Source organism: Lagenorhynchus albirostris, chromosome 10 (genome assembly GCF_949774975.1).
Source record: "Lagenorhynchus albirostris chromosome 10, mLagAlb1.1, whole genome shotgun sequence".
NCBI lineage: Eukaryota > Metazoa > Chordata > Mammalia > Artiodactyla > Delphinidae > Lagenorhynchus > Lagenorhynchus albirostris.
Window position 1 is genome coordinate 60,870,235 of NC_083104.1, and position 6,095 is coordinate 60,876,329.

Genomic DNA, 6,095 nt, shown 5'->3' on the forward strand with positions numbered 1-6,095 from the left:
CCTGGTAAATGGATACAGCAGATTCTTATATTTTTATATTAATGAAGGGAATCACTGACAAATATTTTTTAAGAAGTAGAGTTTATTAACTCAGTGGCCCTTCAGTAGGTTTGCCCCATGATTTTGGGTGGCAAGGCCTCTTACTTACTGAGTAAGGAATGATCATTTTTGTTGGCAGAACATAATTGATCATCCAGATAACTTGGGCCCAGGTAATATCCTTCTTTGAAAGATAATTCAAATCAACCTATACATTTCTTGGGAAGCCTTGAAAATTTGTGAAGCTAACAAGTGTCTGGATCTGGTTTATTTAATTTAAGACACAAACAATGCATCTGGCAGATGTCCTCATGCTGTGCCTGCTGTTCTGACCACAGAGGAGCTTTCCCATCATAAGTTGTGCTGGACACACTTCGAACCATTTATATCATGTACCTGGCATCCATAATTAATCTCTCTGGCCACACATGTTTTGTAATGATAGGACAATAGAAATATGGCTCTAGTCTTTGTACCTTTGTTTGCAACCTTCTTTTCTCCCTGGGAATATTTGCTCTAAAGTCATTTTCTCTTATTATGGAAAAACCATGCATGTAGGAGAAAATGAAATCTTATTTTAAAATAAAATTTACCACCATTCCCCAACAGTCACTTATATCTTGTTCACCCTTTCCAGCTTAAAAATTTCCCAATTTTTTTAATCTTTCTTTCAGGGTTCCAACAAAATCCTCACTGATACCTATAATACCAAAATTCTGATGGTAAGCAAAATTTCTGAGGTGTTTCTCTATTCTGGGAACACAGAGTTTTGTGTATGGCCTCAATCAGTAGTTCCTTATTCAATATGCCTGGAACTATAATTTGAAGGCACTAGAGCTTTTAGAATATCTCCAAACTATTTAGAATGGAAAATTACCACTTAGAAAATAGCAATCCTAAAAACCCACTCTGGACATGTCACCTCCCAAAACAACAGCAATGTTATTCAATATATTGAAGAAGATTTTTCTAAGAGTTTCTAGAATTCAATATTTCTCCTTTTTGAATCTCCAGATTATTATTATTATTATTATTATTTTGCGGTATGCAGGCCTCTCACTGTTGTGGCCTCTCCCATTGTGGAGCACAGGCTCCGGACGCGCAGGCTCAGCGGCCATGGCTCATGGGACTAGCTGCTCTGTAGCATGTGGGATCTTCCTGGACTGGGGCATGAACCCGTGTCCCCTGCAATGGTAGGCGGACTCTCAACCACTGCGCCACCAGGGAAGCCCTTCCCCAGATTATTTTTATCACATCTTTTTATGACACTTAAACTTTTCTTGGGGTATGGGAATTATTTCACTATAGGCTTTATCTCCCAAGGCCGGGCACCATCTGATTCACACCTCTGCTTAGCCTTCTGTAACTGAACACAATTTCCTATGCCCAAGGCACAGTGAGGCTGAACAAACTGAAGCGTTGGAGTCTGGATCAGAGAAAGTTTTATTTCAGGGCCATGCAAGGAGATGGGTTGTTGTACCCCCAAAACCCCATACTCCCTGATGGGTTTCAGCAAAGCACTTTTAAATGTAAGGTGAGGGAGGGGTGTGGTTAGTTGTTGCAAAGTTCTTGGTGCAGGAATCCTTTGTTCTTGCATCTGTCCATGTAGGTCAGGTCAGAGAAGACCAGTGTTATTCTCTGTTCTTCAATTTTTTATCTATATATGAATGGAAAAGTATTAAACCTTTAAAGGTCATAGCCTTGAGAATGGGCTGGCCTGTATATTTCAGGCTATAGGCAACATTCTTTTACAAAAGGTACAGAGCCAGCATGACTAGGCACAGGCAACAGAGCACAAAGATTAAAGTAAAAGGAACAGATCTAATATGGAGTCAGATTTGTTCTTCCCTATTACATTTCCATGTAGTCTGTGCTCAATTAGTGCAAGGATTGGGGACTTCCTTAATAATACCTATCTATCATTTCTTATCTTTTCAACCTTAAACCAAGAGACAGCCACACAACTCACAGGTCCTGAAGGTGCTGTCCCGGGTTAACAGCAGGAGGTATTGACTAAGGATAAAGAGGACATGGATAATTTAGTACAATGATGGCAAAACATTCACTGCTTATGATGAGGAAGAAATCAGCAGAATTGGACATTTTATTTTTACAAAACTCTGAAAGTATTCTTGAAGTCTAGCTCTCACATAGCATGAGTGCTTGTTTGGGTTGAAGAACCCATTGGTGGTGGTTGGGGATGAAGTTTCTTCCTTAATTTTTCTCATTACTACACTATTTAAAAAAATCTTTCTTAGTGCCCTCCCATAGTTTTTACCATGTGTACATTAAATGTGAAATGGCTTTGTATAAAAGTAACTTTATAAGTGTTATTTGATATTGTTATCCATTTAAAGGTAACTATATTCAAAGACATATAAAGGCTCCCATTTTCTTTCTTTCTGTCAGAGCCACCATGACAGGATGTGGTCCTGCGTCTGAAGTCTTCCCAGCTGGGGACACCTGGGCTGTGAAAGCTGCAGAGAATACAGAGGGCAGGGATGCTGCGGTACAAGCATTGTAGGAGAGAGATTATTGTGTGGTGGAAATATGCCTTACAGTCAGAGAGACTGGGGTAAGTTATTTCACCCCTTTGAGCCTCAGTTTTCTCCCTTGTTGAACGGTGATAACAAAATGTCTCTCATATGCAAGATCATGGGTGTTAAGTCCTGACCTGGTCATACAATGTGCAAGACACAAGGTTTACCATCCTTCTTCCTTAGATGCCTGTGGCCTTTGACTGGGTTTCATTCAGCATATTGCAGTCACCTCCTAAAATGCTAAGTCCTTCAAGGGTAGGGATTGTCTCTGATCTGCTTTCCATCTCCAGTGACCACTTTAGTTCCCAGCAGAAATTTGGAGGCTCTGTAAGTGGCAGTTACACTGAATTACACTCAATTGTGTAAAAGAATCCACAATAATATCAGGCATTTGGAGAAGCTTTGGGAAACTTGGAAAGAAGAACAGAACAATAAAAGCCTGGTCCTATGCCACTGATTAAAACTTATCTGGATAGTTTGGGGCTTAGTCAATACCTGTTGAATGAGTGATATTAAAAAGAACATTTGTAAGTGAGCACCATAAGAAAGGTAAGTGGAATGGAGATTAGGGGACCTAGCTGAGGGCTTGGCATGTGTTGGACACTGAATAAACCGTCACTGAATCCATGAAAAAGTGATTAAGTAAATAGAAGACATACAACTAACTCATGGATGGTAGTTAAGTAAAACATTATTTGGAAGGTAATGAGTGTAGGGCAAGGTGGTAACCATTTGTATGTCACCTGCATTGTGTGTGTGTGTGTGTGTGTGTGTGTGTGTGTGTGCATATAACAGGGAGAGAGAGGTTGGGGGTGGGGAAGGAAGGAAAGAGGAGGGAAAGGATGTCCAGATGAACCATTGAGGGGATTGAGTGATTTATCAGGCTGAGTTTCCTTTCATTGCTGTTAAACATGAATTCAGGTTATTGAAGGAGGTTGGTAGTCTCAGAGACAAAGGGAGAATTCTCACCTGACTCAGACAGTGAGATACAAAGCTATCTTGGTGGACAGAGGAAGAGACTGCCCCTTGTTCTTGCTAGCATCTCTTGTGAGCCCAGCTGCTTGCAGACAGTATTGTTCACCAGTATAAATTAAGAGAAAGGAGAAAAGCTTATTTGATTTTTAAAGCAATCAAATGAACAGAGCTTTTATTTTGCACCTGAGGTTTGTGAGTCATCTGTAAGTATTTCCAGTGTTTTTCCTGCACAAGCCTGCAGTTATCAAATCTTGCAACAGGCTCTGAATGGTTCTCTTGAGGACTGCAGCAGAGAGGAGTGGCTGCTGCCTCCTGGCTAAGAGAAAGACACTCTTCACCCTGCTGCTGCTCTAGGCGATTCCAACAACTGCTGGGGTCCGGGCAGAGTTGCCAGCAGCCAACACTGCTGCCAATAAGCCCAGAGATGCCCCTCACCCTTCTTCTACTGCCACGAATCCTTGGCTCAGGGCTAAGAACTTGATTCTCCTGTCTAAGAACTGGGAGATGAGAGGATTCTATTACTATGTCCAGGGAGGAGGTGGTTAGAGAATGGGAGGTCTTCAGGTGTTTAGGGGGGCTGTGGAGGTTCACTTGGTCCCCAGGCATTGGCATGATGTGGGGAGTCCCTTCCATTCCCCAGCCTCAATTTCTTCATCAGGATTCTTGTAAAATGTACAACGCTTTTCATTGTTCTTGTGAAATGTACAAAGTGGTGTGCATGCTCAGTGTGTATATTTCATACTGTGCAGATTTGGAGGCAGGGGGCAAGGGCATGGGAAGAGGGGAGCCTCCTGGGCTGTGATCAGGAGTTTGGCCTGTTGTGGGGACAATGGGGTGCAGAGTTTATAGGCTCCTTTGCAGGCAGCACATCCTGAAAGGAAGGGACAAGGAGGGATAAACCTACAAGAATGGACTTCTTTCTTTCTCTCTCCAACACCCACTCCCGTCACATCTCCTGTTCCCTTTTGGCTTCTACACAGGCCTGTGTCAACTCAGATGCTCGTTGAGATCATGAAGTGTAACCCCCAGGCAGTTATTTCAGGGTTTTTCAAACACCACTCCATTGATTCTAGCCTATTCACATCAGCGGAGATACGGACTTAATGCCCCGGGGGAGGATGGCGGGGTCAGAATGCTAATGAGAAAGGAAGATGAAAACTGCTGGGGCTCGTTTAATTTTGTGTTTGCCAAATGGAAAACATACAAAAGAAAACTGCAATCTAAGCCACACCAAATATCCATAATTGTAAAATAAAGTCCAGATTGAGGACAGAAATTGCCACTTTGAACAATATTATTCTTTCATGCTCCAACACATAAAAGATGCTCCAGAGGTCTTTCATTTCGACCAGAATTATTTAAAGACATGAGAATTCACTTAAAATCACTTAAGTAGGATCCCTGTTGCCTTTGTTTAATTAATACAATATCATTCCCCTGTCAGGTGTATAAATATTAGTCCGTGCCTTGTTCATCACCTTCACATCTTATCTGAATTCACAAACAATTATTGGCGTTGCTGTCGTCCATGTGCTTATCTGGAACTTATTTAGTATTCTCTAGTTGTTGTTGTTTTTTTTTTTTTTTTTTTTTTTTTGCGGTACGCGGGCCTCTCACTGTTGTGGCCTCTGCCGTTGCGGAGCACAGGCTCCGGACGCGCAGGCTCAGAGGCCATGGCTCACGGGCCCAGCCGCTCCGCGGCATGTGGGATCTTCCCAGACCGGGTCATGAACCCGTGTCCCATGCATCGGCAGGCGGACTCTCAACCACTGCGCCACCAGGGAAGCCCAGAATTCCCTAGTTTTAACAAGGATATTTAATGTCTGAAATGACTTACCCAAAAGGTGATTAAAAAGTAGTAGGTGGATTTCTAAGATCAAGGAGTTTCAGGACATTTAAAAAATCTGCTACACGGTTGTAAAGTATTTACATGATTTGGCATATTTTTATAAATTATTGTTCCAATATTAATAGAAATGACTAGTGCATATGATACACATGACACGTACATAGTGGTGATAATAAAAACCCTCTTGATTAAACAAAATACCTGTTAAAGTTTTGCCAGTTGTGGTAACAAACAAGTCTCCAGATGTATAATGGGCCAGAGATCACAGAGGTTAAAGTCTCACTCATGTAAAGTCTGAAACAGGGAATCTTGATTGGCAGGGAGCTCTCTTCCAAATTTTGATTGGGAACCCAGGTTTCTTCCGTCTGGGGGTTCTCCCCTCTTCAACAGTGGTTTCCCAGGTTGCTGGGCTCATCACCATCAAATCAGTGCAAAGGGAAATAGGAAGGATCACGCATAAGAGTTTTCTCTGGATCAGGAACAATCCATTGGCTAGAACTCAGGCTGTGTCCTTAGGACGATGAGGATGCAGGTTTGATGAAGAGCGAGACAGTTTTTGCCACCTTAGCCCATTGCTAGCACTCAATCAGTTTTGACTACTATTAGTAGTATTATTTTGAATGTCAATGTAGGCTTTCATAACATCTTTATATTTCAGGAGATATGAAGGATAAAACATCTTGTGTGTATGA